General features: G+C 41.0%; 2 long non-coding RNA genes across 2 annotated transcripts in view; both read right to left on the reverse strand.

The window, feature by feature from the left end:
• Positions 1-676: 676 nt before the first annotated feature.
• Positions 677-7646, reverse strand: LOC141731042 (uncharacterized). The gene is made up of 2 exons (XR_012582944.1): positions 7470-7646; positions 677-951 (listed from the first exon to the last, which is right to left on the reverse strand). It is a non-coding gene; the product is annotated as an uncharacterized LOC141731042 (long non-coding RNA).
• Positions 7647-8500: 854 nt separating this feature from the next.
• The window catches only part of LOC141730994 (uncharacterized), an 84308-nt gene continuing 75010 nt past the window's right edge, over positions 8501-17798 (reverse strand). Inside the window, exons 3-4 of the long non-coding RNA XR_012582844.1 lie at positions 8858-8969; positions 8501-8767 (exon numbers count right to left, since the gene is read on the reverse strand). This is a non-coding gene — a long non-coding RNA (uncharacterized LOC141730994). The remainder of the gene's footprint in view (positions 8768-8857; positions 8970-17798) is intronic.

Here is a 17798-nt window from a genome sequence, read left to right on the forward strand (position 1 = left end):
GCGGCAGCCCCCGCCTGCGCACCGCTCACCGGCTGAAAGGGCCCCGATTTCCCCAGGCTAAGGTGATGTTTAGGGTTTTTTTTGTTTTTCTTTTCTGAATCAGAAGGGTCCCTGGCATCATCTCACCTCAGCGGATTGAGAGCGAGAGCAAGGTGCAGCACCTCCGCAGCCCGGTGAGGTCCGCACGGACCTGGCTCAAGGCGGCTGTAGCTGAATGCCCAGTGTCTCAGAAAGTGAACATAACGGACGGGTTCAGCTGCCTTTTCCTCCCGTACTGATATTGGCTTTCTAATCTGAGAGATCTCATTATCTGATGATGGGACTGAAGTAGGGAGGTTTTTTTAATCTGCCTGCACGGTGCTTCTTTTTCTAAGCCTAATTCCACTTTACAAACCAAATCCAAAAGTAAAAAATATTATCTCCTGGTAAGAACAGTTGCTTTTTAAAATGACAGCCAGGTAGGATTTGCACAGACCAGCGGGATTTTGTTTCCATTGGAAGTGCTTTAGTTTCTGATCTGAAGAAAATGAAGCAACTAATAAGATTCAGGAGCATCCTTTATTAAGAGAATTTTCCTAATGATCCAGTGAGGCTACAAATAAAGTTTTACAGTCAGTATCTTTCCTTGCAACATTTCACAAGCAGATGAAGCACGTGTCAGTTTCAAGGAGTGCCACTCCCTGAGTATCACTGACTGCAAAGCATCTCTAAAACAGAGAGGTCAAAATACATCATTAGCAACTTCCAGGAAAGTCAGCCCTGAAAGACTCCTCCTGTGTGACAGCAGAGCATCGTCTGGCTGACCTTCCATTCATGCACTGGAACCGTGTCCCATTTTTGCCAGCTGGGGTGATGGCAGAGAGCCCATGATAACAAATTTTGACAGTGTCAGGCTTCCACACTAGTTGCACATACATCAGATTTGCTGGTCCCACAGTACAGTGAAGTGAGCTGTTAGAACAAAGAAATGAGAAAGGCTCAAAGTGTTCCTGAATATTCTGACAGGTTCTGCACAACTTGGGAAGATTATGGATAATTTTTATTCCGAACTATCAAATAATTGGGCATTATAAACACAGTCAAGCAAATTTGCTGACAAATATAAGGTAAAAGCATCTTCCATTTGGGATTAAGTGATTTTGTCTTCAAAAAGAAGTTATGGTCCTAGTAAATGATTGCTCCCTGAAGCCTTCTCTTGGGCTTGTAGATGGCAGGAGGTGCTCATGGTGCCAGAAAAGAAACAGACTCTGAACAGGCCAAATGACCAAGCATTCCTAAGAGCCTCAGGACCTGATTCCAATCCTGCACACCTCATAGAGAAATGAGAGACTCATCCCCATGGATACCCTAAAATGGCTAAAAGCCCTAACAGCAACATTCAAGCCAGGCAATACCTCAGCACAGGGCAACACTGCTTTCTATAAAAGGAGCACAGCAGTAGTTGTGATGAACTTGTGATCCATAGTTCTTAAAATTTTTATGACCTATTGGAAAATTTCCTCCAGATTTTATGGGGTAACATATATGCTGGAAAATGTCTCAGGGTGTTCCTAATCTCTGTATACAATTACTGTGACTGATAGGGCAGTGAGGAACAGCAGTGCATGCTCAGTCTCACACATGTCCTACTGAAAGCCCTTCTGGAGAGAAGATTTGTATCCAAACCACAATAATTTATAGGCCATAAAGATCTGAGTCTTCAGTGTAAAATCAGCCCTGTGTATGGGTGGGAGCCCCAGCATGAGACACTTCTGCACTGACAGAAAAAGCAGAGCTGAGAGAGGAACAGACTCCTCCTTCAACATCCTCCTTTCCCCATATTTAGAGACATGTAAAATCTGGAAAGGACATTGCAGTAGGTATGGCATTCATTTTTGAAACTGTGGTATAACCAGTGGCCACTAACTGTTCAAAACATCCTTCTTCTGAGCTAAAGAAAACAGCCAAATAGAAGGAAGAGAATATAACTAATAACTTACTTTTTTCTTGTATTGATTCAAACTAAAAAGGGGAAATGGCAAGGTTGAGCATCTTGAGAATATGAAGATGGAAAAAAAAAATCACAGAAATTGAAGAAATGAACTGTACCAATCCAAAGAACAAAATAAACTCAGAAATTGCATAAAAGTGTTAAATTAATTTTCTTATTATAACATTTATGAATAATGGCAGATTGACTGAACTGTGTTGCATCAGAAAATATTTAATCAGGTTACACAGAAGACACTTGAGAGAGTTACCACTGAAAATTCCCCATGTTAGGTGAGAATTAGTATCTAGCACAAAGTTTATAAGAGAAAAACCAGATTTGACTCTTATATAAGTATTATGTTGGTTGCACATAACTGTCAAAGAGATGGTGTTTTAAGCACAGGTAGCAACTGGGACTGGGCTAATTTGCTCTAAAATCCCAAGACAATTGATTTAAATATTTTTTTGCCACTGCACAGGTATGTAAGTTCAGCGTGGGCCTGTTTGAGAAGTAGAGGGTATCAATCTTGCCTACTTAAAATGATGTAATAAAGGAACCATACTCAGTTCCATTTTAGTCTGATCTACTTTGCTAGATTTGCCTATCCTGTTATAAAAAAAATTGTTTCCTCCTCCTAACAGTGTAAATACAGTCTAAAATTGCATCAAGTAACCAGACTTTGTACAAAGAAATAAGTGAAGTTGGGAGCAGTGTTAATAAGCAATATCCTTTGCTCTACTTTGCAGAACTTATGGTCCATCTGGTGAACAAACACTGCAGGCTTATCTGAACTCCAACTCACAGCCTGACTCATCGGCGGCGCCGAAGCACATTCTGTAATCACTGGAAGACTAAGTTATTTCAGAGTGAAGATTAGCATTTTTCTTAAAAACAGTCAAGTCCTTATCACACCAAAATTTAGATTTTGGATTTGTGTTATGAGATGAAGGGGAAAAAGGTGAATGAACTGATTTGTCCAAGAATGGGTATGTCTAAAATACTCAGTCTTAGAATCTGTGAAGAATACAGAACAAATAGCAAATTTGTGTATATTCCTGTGATAGCAAAAAAAAAAAAAATCACAGCACCTAAGGAATGTGCCTTAGGAATAGAAAAGGTTGGAAATAGGCCATGAGAGTGTTTAATGAGTAATCTGCAGTAGCAATGTCATCTGAAGACTGGGTTTCTTTCCTGAAGTGACAAAGTCTTACTTTTATTTTCCTTCCATCACTACCAGAACAACACAAGACTTCTAATCCCTTTAGTGCATATGGAGAACATAGACCTTTTCCCTGGGAGTCTGTTGGTCTTACTAGTCTAAGCATGAAATCTGAAAGAACAAAAGAGGGTAAGGAATTACTCCCTGAGAATTTCACCATCTCACACTACAGGTCACTGCCTGCTCTGCAACAAGTTCCCAAAACATTGCTTTTAGTTTTTAAACACTGGTATATTGCTAGACTTAAAAGGTAGAGGAAGTGTATTTTGATTTTTTTGGAACCACAGAACCACCATTAACTTCATGTTCTGCAATTCAGTCACTCTATGGTTTACATGTGTGTTCTTCACCACTCAGGTATCCTGTACCATGGATGTGCACTCTTTCCTATTTTCTTTTCATAAACAAAACCAAGATTCTTTGCCAGGTACTCATTTTATATCAGGCTACCCTCCAACTGGGTTATAAAATTCAGGTTCTCTCTTATGTGTATGGACAGAACTAAAGTCAAAGGAGATGTGATCACTGCATGCAAGAAATGCCTTCCATCCTGAAACCTTGAGATTCCAGCAAACATTTCTTAATCCACTCCGGTTTCATTTTGCCACATCACAAATGCAAACTCTAGTCTGGTGTCAATGAATATGCAAAAGCCAAATTTTTGACACCAGCGTTTCACTCTGGTAACACTGTCTATAAATTATCAACTGAACATATTATGTCAGGATTCAAAGACAACAAAAGCAGGTTCTATGTTCAGTTTGTATGAAATACCTGATATGGATGTGGAATGTATATTACACCTTCCTTCTGAGAGATAAATTTAGTTCAGGACCTTGGCATATGCTCCACTTCAGGAAGTGAAGGAAAATGGAAGAATTATTCCCTTCACCATCACATTAAAGCATTCCTTTTTCTTTACAATCTCTTGCATATAAAACCTTTTACTATCAATGAGGGGAAATGGCTGTAGATGCATTTTATATACAGCCCTCCATGTTGTGACAGTTTTTTCTTTCAGCCAGTGGTCGAGGATAATCACGGAAGGATTACCCATCTGTTCTTGCCATGTGGCATTCTGTCTCAGTGAGGAGATACTGCAGTTCACAGCTTCCTGCAGTTCTTTTTTTTTTTTTTTTCTGATGTTCTCTCATTAACTAAAAATTGTTTTATTATCCATCTGAGTTGCTAAGTTGGAAAGTCTGGAAGACTCATGAAGGTGACCTACTTTGGATTATCTAAATTAGAACTAACCACTGCCTGTTGCAAACATAACTTTGTTTAGATGCAGAAGGTTTCTTTGGCTTGGGCTTCCATCCTTGGTTTTGCTTTCTTTTTCTGTCCACTTAATGGAAAAAGACAAGTACACAAAGGAAGGTAACCAGAGGAGAAGAGATGGAATAAACAGACTTTTTCACTGAGTGACTTTGTAGGTTGTGTTTACATGAATAGCCAGTTTTTCAGAACACCCAACAGTTTTTAGACTACATTTACTATGATGACATACCCGTGCAAAGTATATGTAGGGATTTATCCCAGTAATCACCAGGAACATGTTCTATGTGTCTAAACTTCTACTGAGATATCACTATCACTTGCTGGTGGAAGACTAACTAGAAAGGAAACAAGGTTTTAAAGAAGATTTCAATAGTCTTTCATTTTTCCTAACACTGGAAAATACAGTATTTTAAAGACAAAGTTTTATTCTTAACCTCCTGATATGATACAAGTTCATCTGTAAGAAAGCTTGCTCTGAAAACATATCTGATTAAATAGTGTGACTGTTCTTCATAAACAGAGCCATTTTGTGGTAATTGATTTAATACAAGCTTTTCTGTCAGGAAACATTGTTTATGATGGTATGTCAAAGCCAGCATTGGCAGCCTCAACAAATCATTTGCTACCACTGATGCACTCGTGTCCCTTGTACACACTGGGCAGTCCCACAGAGCAAAATGTGTCAGGTGGGGCTGGGACTCTTTACCAGTGTGTGACCGGGACATTTGCCTGAGCTTCTGCTTAAAGTCTCCAAACCCTTGGACAAAGCTTCCCAGGGCAGGGAGTGGGGAAAGTGCATTTCTGCCATTTTCCCTGGGAGAGGGGAACTGAACAGGTAGCCTGATTTCCTGCTGCAGTTTCTAACAGCTGAGCTGGCAAAAGAGTGTTTCAGCTTCCCTCTGACACTGGTCTGCCAACACCATGGGCTATGTGGGATATTAGAGAGCAAAGACAATTATACAAATTTAAGCAAACAAACTTGATAACTATCATTAATCTTTCTGTATTTAGAAAGTCATTAGCAAAAGCAGGTGCAAAAACCTGTTTGGCTGTAATTTGGATGCTACAAGAAAAGGAAGTTTTCAGACAAGGTATTTGATGTGCCTTAAAAGAAATACAGGTTGTTTTTTTTAAAGTAAGGCATTAGTCCATGTATGGCAAAGATGACTGTGTCATATATTTCATCTTCTGAGCTGGAAGGGACCCACAAGGATCATCAAGTCCACTCTTAAGTGAATGGCCCATACAGAGATCCAGCCCACAACCTTGGCACTATCAGCACTATGCTCTAGCCAACTGAGCTAATCCAGTGTTGATCTGTATGGTTTGGGCTTCATAATGATTTCTGCTTTGATGAGCTTGAGGGCTGGGAGGAAAAAGAGCTGGTAAACCTATCTGTCCACATCAGCAACCTCACACAAAACACACCAGCTCCCTGCAATTAGCAGAGCCATGCTGCTGACCGTGCCTGAGCAGAGCAGAGGCTGCTGTGCAGTGCTGGCTTGCACACACCTGTAATCAGTGGTTTGTGTGCTGGTGTGTCAGCCTGCAGCTGCACAAAGCAGCTGTGCATGGACATGGCCCACTTACAGCACAGTACAGCACATACTGCTGGAACCACTTTTAAGGAGGGCACGGTTTGGTGCCCACCATTGCAGCTCCATCAGTTTTTAAAATTGATACTCATCCCTCAATAGAAGCACTGTGGATGTGCTGACTCTTCAGTGGGGGCTGCTGGAGGCAGAGGCTGGTTTGCTCTCTGGTCTCACTGAGGGAGATACTAAATTTTGCTCTTTCTATTGCATTCAGGTCTGCCTTTTAAGATGGAGATACTTACATGACTGCAGTTCTGCCTATGGAATAGTACAGTTCTTGCCATGACAACTCAGTGCTGAAATTACTGGTTCCTTCCACCTGTTTCACTATTAAGTTGTGGGTATGACACATGTCTGACAAGTCACCTGGAGAACATTCTGCTCCAAAAGGCCAGGAAGTGTTTGCCATTGTTGTGGTGGTGAGGTGATGTGCAGGAGACACCTGCTTGTGTAGTTCACATGCTGCATTGCAGAATTGTTCAAATACCTAAATGCCTCTATGCACAAAACCCAGGATATACAGGTATAGGCCTTTTGAATAGACAAGTAGATGCCATGGATTAAAGTGTAGCTCACAGAATACAGATTAGGGATTGGAATTTAAATTGCAATAATTTGTCCCAGGACTGATCCTAAAAGGTGTTACATTTCTTGTACAGTCAGAGAAAATAAAGAAAAGAAATATTATTCAGTGAAGGGGAAAATAAGCAGACCCTAAGTGATTACACCGTGCTTTTAAAACGATTCAAGTATTCTCCAAATTACAGTATAAGATAAATTCTTCAGGAAGTCCACAGAACAAGTTATTTGTATATAGTGTGCAAGTCACCCTGAAGATAAAACAAAATGTTATGATGAATTTTAATCCAACTTCTGAATTGTAGTAAATTTTGACAACACACTTGCACACTTGCACAATCCACTTCAACACAATCTGCATTTTCAACAAGGTGGCTCGTGTGACATGTGGCTCTTTTGCCCTGGGATGGCTTCCAGTATTGCAATTTGATGTAATAGTGGTGCATGCCTTTCTTGATTAGTGAAAGTTTTGCATTAGATCTTTCTTTTGCTGAAAAGTATTACAATAAAATATTTTATATCTCTCATGATGTAAATAAGCACCTGAAATTCCACATGTAAATTCAAGCTATTAGGTCTCAACCCAAGAAAGCACTTAATGACATTTATGGTCTCATTGAATTTGGGGACATATGCAAGGGCTTCATTCAAAACATGTACTTAGGAGCTTTGCTGAGTTAAGGCCTTACAAAATGATGCTATACAGATCAGCTACTATTCATAAAATATAATTTAGTGAATAAGGTAATTTGCTTGTTAGCCAAAAAAGAGGCTCTAGATTCCTTCTCAAAAAGTTATATACAGGCAGATGTCACATTGCTCTTACCTTCTTAACTTTGATCCTCCAGATTTACACAACTGTTGATGAGACTATAGCTGATCCTATACAATACTGAAACTTCTCAGATGGCCACATTCTTGCCTGGAAACTGAACCAACAAATTTTGTAGCTCATTCTGCTAGACGAGCTCCACTGGAACAGATTCTTACCTCAGACTTAGATTTACCTGAGGACATATGAAAAAAGCAAAGAGGATCTGTATAATTTAGCTTTAAGCCCCATGTAGTGAAGAAAAAGGCATATTATGCATTTCATGCATTATTCTCTACTTTGTGCTGTATATAATTGGCAGAGCTTTTCAGTGAAAAAACTATCTGGCCAAATTCTCAGAGCCTCATGCTCTGCAAAAAATCTGTCTTAAGTTAATCTATTTTAGGAGTAATATTCAAGTTGCCTGTACTCATATGAAAAATTTATTTAAAAAGGTCTAGAAGATACAATCTGCTATTTCTTGCCTGACTTTGTTCCCTGCTGTTGTTGGTCTCTCACGGGATTTCTTGCAGAGTGGTTAAGTGATCTATGCTGAGGTTTCAAAAGCAAAGATAATAGGAGTTCTATTCATGGGTTAAACACTTAGCTGCTTTAATACAAGATGTGTAGGAGCAGCCCCTAATGACATTCAAATCTTGTTATTGCTGTGCTTCAGTATAGTATATACTTGGTTTTGTGGCTGCAAGAAGCAATTGCCAGAGATGACTGTAAATCCTGAACAGCAAATAAATCCCAGCACATGATAAAAATGCCTAATTTTGCTCTTACAGCAGGGCATCTTTGGGCTTCACAGTGCTGGCTCCTGACTTACAGCAATGCAAGTGACCCAGAGCAGTCAGTGGCTGGTACCAGACCTACCCTGGGCTCTGGCTGCAGAGGCACCAGCTCTTAGCTTCACATTGGCTGAACATTTCTTACCCTTCTTTTGCAAAACACTGCTACCTGTTCTTAGGGTCTTGGCCATTCTCCTAAACGCAGTATTGTGACAAGCTCTGAGCATTCAGTATCTTTGAATCACATGTCCAACTTGCTTTTCTTATGTCCTCCAAGGCTTGCTAGCACTTTTCACCATTCCCTGGTGGAGATAATTCTACTGAAAACATTTACAAGAACACTCCTACAGTTCCTCAAGCAAATTTGCCTGACATAACTCAGACTATCCATTTATAAATTTTAAACTTACCTAGCTGGCTCTGTCAGAAGCCTATTAGGCAGCGCTCTCACAAACTGCTCTCCTTTAGAACAGTGAAGACTGTTTGAGAATGGTGATCTTGTCCTCTGACACAGCTGGACTGGAAAGGAAGTGGAAATGAGTGAAAACAGCAACCCCTCACGGGTTTCTAAGTAATTGTGCAAAAGGGCTAAAAACCACTTAGTCTTACTATGGAGAGATGAAAATGAGCCCTCTGAATATGGAGAAACACTTCTGGCTCTGCTCTTCTTTGTCTCACATTGCCATTTGCTTCCTCTTCTAGACTAACCAGCAAAATATTACTGTTGACCAAGCACAAGTGTCACAGAAACAATTAAAAATCTTGTGGAGGAGAAAGTCCTGTATCCTTTACCAGCCCTTGCTAAAAGTCAATGAACAAACCATCCAAGTCCTTCAGCCAGCATGGGGTAACATTGAAAATGGTAAATGCTGTGACACAGCCTATCTGTGCTGTGTCATAATAGGAAAAAAAGAGAAATGAAAATATGTATTATATATCTCGGGACAATATTAGTAGATGTGCTCATGGCCTTTAACTATACATAAGACTGTTGCAAAGAAAAAAGCAATTAATTGTTCTGAGTTCAATTACAACAAGAAAATGTTTAGAAAGACATTAATAAAACTTCCTAGGCACTATTAGGATAATTTATGGAAGTTGTGAAGACTCCAAAAACAGTTTAGATGGATAAGCTGTTGGAATTGCTTCAGTGCTTCTGTTTTTCCCCGAGGTCAAGATGAGTTTTCAGGATCCATTCCATCCCAATATGCTGCAATACTACAGAATGTGCTAGCAGGTGAAGCAAAGGGGCAGGAGCCTGCCAGTTCCACATGGAGACACAGATGAATTTGATGTTTCCTATCTGCAAATCAGGCTGCTAGAAAAATAAACACAGTATTAACATATAGTATTATTTCATTGAAAGAATCGAGAGGAACAACTGCAATAAAAAGATCCAATAATGGCTTAAGAAACGTTTGCAAAGAGCAGAAACAGGAGTCCTGAATTCAGAGTTTGTGGAAGGCTGGCAGCTCCCACCGGGCTGCATTTCCCACCCCAGTGGGCAGTGGCAGCGAGGTTGGGCAGTGCCTGTGAGCTCCAGCAGAGCCCTGTGTGGGCAGCTCCTCTGAGCCCCTCGTTCACAGGTAATTCAGCTTTTAATTGACTGAGCTCAGCCCTCTGGCTGCCAGCAGATTTTCAGATCCTTGTCTCTTGCATGTTGCATGCGCTGCAACTGCATGGCCGAGATTGCGTCTCTCCTTCAGAATTCATGGTGAGCACAGCCATTACAGCAAACAGCTAAATACGGCTTTGGGAAGCCAAATTTCACTTTCATTGCTGTCAGAACATCACTTACCATGGCTGGGCTATAATTTTCAGGCTTGTAAAACCTCAATTGTGATGTTTGGATTTTCTTTAACACTTATTATAAATGCATGAATTTGATTTGTGTAGAATGGAATGACTCTCAGTGGCTCAGGGATTTGGCAAAACCTTCATACATTTCATCAAAATTCTGTTTGGCCTAGAGAGGCATTACAATTCTAGATAAAAAATGTGCTTTTTTAATACAGAAGTAATTTGTAATAGAATGTTCCAAAATAATTCTGTATTAAAGATGTACTGAAACAAAAGCAACATGATCTTTTCCTCTCCACCATGGGAATTAATTCAGATTGAGAAAATGGAATTGGGAGAGTCTGATTTGACACATTTTGCAAAATACATGGTGGGTGAGCGCAGGGGAAGGAAGCAATTCCATCACCTTGAGCAGGAGGCCAAGAAGTGAGCACATACAGTTCTTTGCAGTAATCCTTGGAGCTATCTAGGAGCTTAGGTAGTGTTAGGGAGCAGCAACATTTGTGTAAATCATAATTAGTAACAAAGCAAATTGCAGTAAAAGCTCTTTGGTAAACAGAAAGAGGAAGCCTGCTGAAATTTGCTTCCTTTTAGTAGGACAATTTGGATTATTTATAGGCATCTGAACATTTGGAAAAATCTAGGAAGAATCACAAAATGCCATATTTCTAAAACAAAAGATAAAGTTTTACCCTTTTTGGGTCATATAACTTGGATCTATATTTACACTTGGTTGAAGCCTTTGACTAAGCAAATACATATGTATGAAGTCTTATTTTTACACTTAATTTTGGTGTTTTGGTAAATGCAAATGATGGAAGAAGTTGACATGAATAAATTGGCACCAGCTTAGAAGTCACCTCATTGCAAAGCGAGAGACATTTGGGACTGTTCCTCACCTTGCTACAGGGGAGGCTTCTGGTGTCAAGTCAGTCAGTCACATGTTATCTATCAGGAATGTTTTCAGCTCTAGGCTGAGGAACTACAAGCTCTTGAAGGAGCCAAGAAACAAATGCAATACTTGAGCATGTTTACTGTAAAATGAAGGGCTATTTTATCTCAATCAAATAAACCAACAAGTGAACTGCAAATCTGATACTGAAATAAATCCAATTTACTCTTGTGTAATTGCTTATTTGATTCTCAACTATGACATGAAGTTAGAAAACAAATTGATATTCTGTCACTTCTGTTTCAGTAAACTTAACTCAAACAAGTTGCCCTTTAGGTGCATCTTGGATGGAACGGTACTTTATCTTCATCCCAAGGAAATCAGTGTATTAAATTTGTTTGAAAAATTATTATCCAAACCATGACTCCTTTTCAGACAGTGTTTGAACTGCATACTAAAAAGGCCAAATTTCCCCCGAGAGCTAGCACAAGCACAGAGAAGATAAGTAGTGTATATCCTCCCTCTGCAAGAAAATGTACCAGCAAAAACGCAACAGAAACACAAACTCAGTAAGCACAGAAACTGCAGAAATCTTGAGGGCATGGGCATCTTCATCTTTCCTCATGGCCAAAATACAATCCTGCTGTGACTCAGCATTTAAAGAATAAGCTAAATAGACCCCATACTGTCTCAGCCATGATCAGAATACTAAACCCAGCACCACATCCACAGTGGGTGAAGTTAATAAAGTGAAAGGTGTCGAAACCAAAGGAGTGATGAAAGGGCAGGGGATAGGAGGAACACCCTTCTGGCTGAGAAGTTCTAGGGGCTGAAAATGTTTGTTAAAATAAAAGAGAATCAAGATTAACCCCCTAAACAACAAGGCTAGGTTGTTTAGCACAGCAGAGGTCAGGAAAACTGGCTGGCTGACTCTGCAGCTGGGCACTGCACAGAAAGGCTGGGATCGAAACCGCCAATAGAACACCTCACCCTGGACCTGCAGGGAATAATCTTCATCATCTCTGGTTTAAAGGTCAAATCAAGGCAGGTTTAGGGAAAAAAAAATTCCTTTAAAAGGTCCAAGGCATAACTAATGTCTGTGCAAGCTGAGAGAAGATTACAAAAATGGTCCCTGTGATTTTTTTATATTATTTCCATTTATAAATGTAGAGAAAAGGTTGTTTTGGACAAATTATCATTTTTAGTGGTTCCACTTTAATTATAAAGAATTTCAGATTAGTTCATATGCTTAAAGCTACAGTATTAAAATTAGTGTTACAGAAACAAATATTAGTTAAATAATGAGGTAGGATAATTTAAGACATGGCACTAAGTGCCAATAGGGGTGGGTTAGCAGTTTGTGGGAACTGGGAACATTAACTGAGAATTTCCAGATCAATCCAATTTCACCCATTCAAAAATTCTACTAATGCATAGAATACATTATAGAATGTATTATATATAATATACATTAATATTAATATACATTAGTATACATATAATATTATATATATAATGTATAACAATTATTCTAATGTATAGAACCATAACTACTGCTAAAATATTTAGATTTTGTGTAATATGTACTACTTTCTCTGCTGTGGTACCCCTGGCCCTTAGATAATAAATAACATTTGTTTTTTAGGCTTGTCAAGGCCTGTCTCAAGGAGACTCTGTGGATAACATTCAGACAACCCTTCCTTATATCTTCCTTGAATAAGAAGGTTGCCATAGTGTTCATGCCATACTCTTTGCTGACTAATTTCATTCAGATTTTACAGTGATTCTATGTTTTCTGGTTTATTTTGTGTATTCTTCTGGCACATACTTGGCTCTAAATAAATTACATGCAGAGAGATTTTGTTTTGGAAGATCCTTCTCAAAATCAAAAGTATTAGAGCTTGTAAAACTAAGGTCTCTAAGACTGGGTAAACTCAGATTTTCAACAAATCCTTGGTTCCAAACCATCATCACTTTTTCTGATTGGGAATTTTCTACAGACAAACTACATCTTCTTTTCAATTTACTCTTCACAGTTACTTTAAAAAATTGATGTTTCACTATCAGAATTTGTGCTTTTTAATTGATTATCCACATTGTGGTTGTCCTGTGGAAAACATCCCATGGGAGAGGCATGAGGCTCACAAAGAAGTTTCAAGACCTATGTATGAGCACCTTCAAAGCAGAACCAAAAATCCATTTGCATTTGCACATGTAGCCATTTTATTTAGAACCATAGATTTATCTGTATAAGTAAGCACAGGGCAGAATTACTTTCAAAAAAATCAGTGACTTGAAGAACATTTTTCCCCCATTTCATCCCACTGTAAGTAACACTAAGCGTTGATTATTTTAATAATAACAAAAAATGAAGAAAGAACAAAGCCCAAAGAAGATTTAAGGATCTGCAATGTGCAGTGAAGTGTGGATCTGTGAGTGGAAGCAGGGCCTGCAGGGGCTGTTCATGCTGGGAGAAGCTGCTGTTGCTGTGTCACAGTCACAGGGCCTGTGCTGCTCCCCAGGACGTGCCCAGCAGAGGTCCCTGGGTGCAATCAGCTCTTGTCTCCAGCCAGGAATCCCCTTGCTGTCAACAGGGTTTTACATCCAATCAGGACCCTCCTTGGGGGCTGAAGGTCACAGCTGGGACAGAGAGAAAAGAGGTGGCACAGAAAAATGTGCTGGAGGGACAAACTGAGGGGGATTTGGGTTAGAAGATTCAGAGGCTGGGGTGAATTTGGTGAAAAAACCACAATTTTTGTGTGTTTAACCAGAATTATTCTGTTTAGAACTCAACCAAAAAATTTAATGTTAGCATAACACCAGAACAGAACAACCTCTTCAGTCCCAGCATGTAGTTATGTTTTCCTGCTTTGTTGAAATTGTGGCATAAATACCTGTCCTGATTTACATGTAATGCAGTGTATTAAATTTTTAATGTTTCTTCTGGGCTCAGTACAGCTCTTTCATCCCCACTACCATTATGTTAATGATGTAGTGAAATAACATTGATTTTCAAACTCTCATTTTCTGCCTTATTTAAAAAAAAACCCCAAACAGATGTAAAGCCTAAAATATGATTTTTGCCCCAAAAGCAGAATATCGTTGGCCTGGATTAGGAACAGAGTTGAAGTCACAAACCTGAGTATCAGGAACTCCCTTGAAATGGGAGTGGAAAGGGAATACACAACCTACAAACAACAAAATATATGAAGGAAGAAATGCAATAAAAATTGGGTAAAATTATCTCTTGGGTAATGCTGGATGAAATCCAAACAAAAATCACTGAACAGTGAAGCTATTCCAATTTATGCCTCACTAACATCAAAATACTTCCTTCTTCTCTGTAAACATCCTTTAATTCTTTCTGGAAAATGGAAGAGTACCACATGTGACAAGTGTTCCTAAGCAGCATGCTGAGCACCAAATGTGAACTATAATTCATAATTCATGCTCAATTAATCATAATGTATAAGGAATGGCTCTGTTAATGCTTCTGCTAACTACCTAACCTATTTTGAGAGATGCAGGCAGAATTTCAGCTCTTGTGACTTGCTGTTGTGAGTGATAGACTATGGATACCCCAGCAGCTGTCAAAGTCACCAGCCTTCCCTCAATGAAGAGAAAAGCAATTCTCAGTATTGCAGGAAACTAAGAAAAGCTCTGAAAAGCAGAAATGAAAGTATGTGAGGGTGGAGAACGCTATCTTTTCTCATGCAAATCCCACTGAAAAGCAGCCTGTGTAATCCAAGCCTTGCATCAAACTAAGATTTGGAACAACCTCAATTTAGCAAATGAGCAATTTCCAAGTGATACAACAGAAAGAGGAGAGGTCCAGTGTCTCCAGATATTGTTCTGGAGTTATTTTTACATGGCAGCCAGGGAGCAAATCCTGATTTAGGGGAAGAAGCTTTACCTTCACATGCTACTGTTTTTGTTAATCAGAAGGAGGAGTTAAAAATGGACTGGCTCTTTGCTCCATTCACATTGTGACAGAGGGAACTGATTGGAGTCATTAAAGCCACACTCACAGCTGATGGACCTGGAATCAGCCTCTCTGCCCCAAAATCTGTTTGTGGATATTAGAAAGCTTGACTTCATGGTTCACCATTTCTGAGCTGCATAAGCTGGCAAGAAGAGTGGTAACTTGATGAATCCTTGAAATCCTCTGGCCTAATTTGTGTTGTATAGCCCACAGGTATACAGTGATATTCTAGAATGCCCACAGCTTATTCAGGTAAGTGCTTCTGTTCGAAAACACATATAAAACTATAATGATGAAAGAGGAGAATTGCATAACGAACTCTGATGTGTTCTACCAATGAAATGTGTCTGTTTCACCCTGCCACATAAAGCTTAGGGACAATATGGAACATATTTTTCAAGCTTCTTGCAATATCATTCCAAGAGTCTCCTGCAGCCCTCAGTATTGCACGGCTTTCCAGCCAGGAGAAGCTCAGATAATTGTATTCCAACCTGTCATCACTAGACTTTGGGGTGTTTTCTTTTTCCTCCCTCTCAATTTTTAACAGCTATTTTCCATTCCAAACCAGTAAAACCTGCCATGGAAAGCTGAGCTCAGCATTAGAGCACCGCTCTTGGAAAATTTCTCGGAAAACCTCGGAACAAGTAGCATTCTTCTCTCTTGAATACCAATTCCCGGCTGTTACGAACATCAGGAGAGCACGGCAGGACAGAACCGAGTGCACGGAGCGCAGGGCGGGGCCGGGCTCATGGAGGGGCGGCGCTCCCGCCCGCGCTTAACCGAGACCGGCAGGGCTGGGCAAGGGCGGCACCCACGGGTGCGCCGGGCCGGAGGGGCAGCCGGTGCCCACCTGAGCCCTCCTGCGCTCGCCTGAACTCACCTGAGCTCACCTGTGCCCATCTAAACTCACCTGAGCCCTCCTGCGCTCGCCTAAACTCACCAGAGCTCCCCCGAGCTCACCTGAGCGCCCGCGAGAGCGGCCGCGCCTCCGCCCCCTGGCCGCCAGGTGGCGCCGCAGCACCGGCTCAGGGGGGGCGCGGAGCCCGCGCGGGACCCGGACCGGGATCGGGGTCTGGGACCGGGAGCTGGGATCGGGAACCCGCTCAGGGCCAGCAGCTCGCCCAGCCGCCAGGGAGCGCACCCCGAGCCTGCCTGCAGCTTTTATTGGGAGTAATTTCTCGTGCTGGTGTGATTGCGGCGCTGCCCCGGGAGGTGGGATCTGTGCGGCCGCGGTGGGCAGAGCAGGGTCAGACACCGCCTCATCCACAGCCACAATGAAATTGTTCCTCTGCCACAATGAAAGCACTCACAACAGCCTGATATCCTCACCCACACATGAATAAGCGTACTCAAATTCACAGTCCCACAGAATCCAATTAAACAACGCAAGAGCATAAAGTTACTCATGTATTCATGGATACGGATAGCTGCATCCAACATTTACTTTGGGCTGGTGCCAGTTACAGTAACCATCCCTTATCTGCATTTCATTTCTCAGCTCTACAATTAAAAGTTACATTCAAGCATCCTCCTCCCAGTGGGCCCGCAAGGATGAAACTTTTATAGGTCTGGAAATACTTTATGTATCCACTACTTGTGTTTGTTGTCCAGGAAATCTCCAATGGACTCTGTAGGGAAAGCACAAAACAATGTACTATGTATTCAGGATTTTGTGCCGATCTCAGTGATTGTTACAATGCTCAGAATAGTAGGAACATAGCTATTTGATAATTAATTACACTCTAATTGCATTCACCTGGGAAAAATAGATAACACTAAGGGGCAAACAGAGGTCAATAATATTAGTATAGGTGATCACCAATCTTGCATATACAAGTACCAATTAGTTAAGCAGAGTCAGTGATAATTTGCATGAAGGATCCTGAATGTAGAGATAAATTAAACACATGGAAAATAAGAGAAACAAAGCTACAGCCTAATCTAAACTAGTGATCAATTTTCCTTTTTTGGCTGCAGCAGCAGGTTAACCTCTGGGAGAAATGGGAGCACCCATGCCACCTGCAGAGCTGAACTGTGCCCAATCCACCTCTGCAAAGAGCCCCCCTGCACGTTTTGGAGTGCAGCAGTGCTGTATTAATGTGTGTAAGAGATGGAAAACCAGAGCTGCTCGCTCCTGTGTAATGAGAAGCAGATGGTGCAGTGTAACTTGGCCCAGACAGGGCTGGAACTGGCTCTCTGCTCAGGGAACACAGTTGGGCCATCCACAAGCAGAAGGAACTGCTGGTGAAACTTTCTTACTCAAGAAAGTGGGGCCCTGGTCTTTCATCTCACAGAGGGGAAAATAGATGGAAACAAGGCTTGACTGCTGCTGATTCATAGGGTATTGCACCAAAGCCACAAAGAGAGGTAAACTTTGGGCTGCTATTTTGAGGCCTCTTACTAATCTTCAGCATAGCAGAGCTTTTCCCCAGCCCTTAGTTCAGCAGCAGTGACACAACTGAATGGGCTCTTTCATGGGTTTGGTGGCACAGAGCTCCCCCAGGACTCCTTGTCTTGGGCCTACAGAATCTGGGAGTCACATATGAACCCCACCCAAGCAGCATAAAAATCACTGCTGCTGATCCTGGCATTCAAACACACTGAGGAGCAAGCACTCAAGAAACAACAGCTTAACACAACCAATGAGAACATGAAATTTGCAATTCCTGAATTAACAGCTTCCAACTCAAAGACCTGTGGCTGTATTCAGCTGGTATCAGACCAAATGGCTGGGCATTCCTCAGGGAAAACAAGAGTCAGAGAAGTACAGCACAGCACTTCCAGGGCTGCTGGGTTTAGAGGAGCTCAGCTCTGCCCTCAGCTGCCTTACAATCAGATATTCTCCTCAGGCATTGCCAGGGTAGGGGAGGAGACAA

The sequence above is a fragment of the Zonotrichia albicollis genome, chromosome 16, assembly GCF_047830755.1.
Source record: "Zonotrichia albicollis isolate bZonAlb1 chromosome 16, bZonAlb1.hap1, whole genome shotgun sequence".
NCBI lineage: Eukaryota > Metazoa > Chordata > Aves > Passeriformes > Passerellidae > Zonotrichia > Zonotrichia albicollis.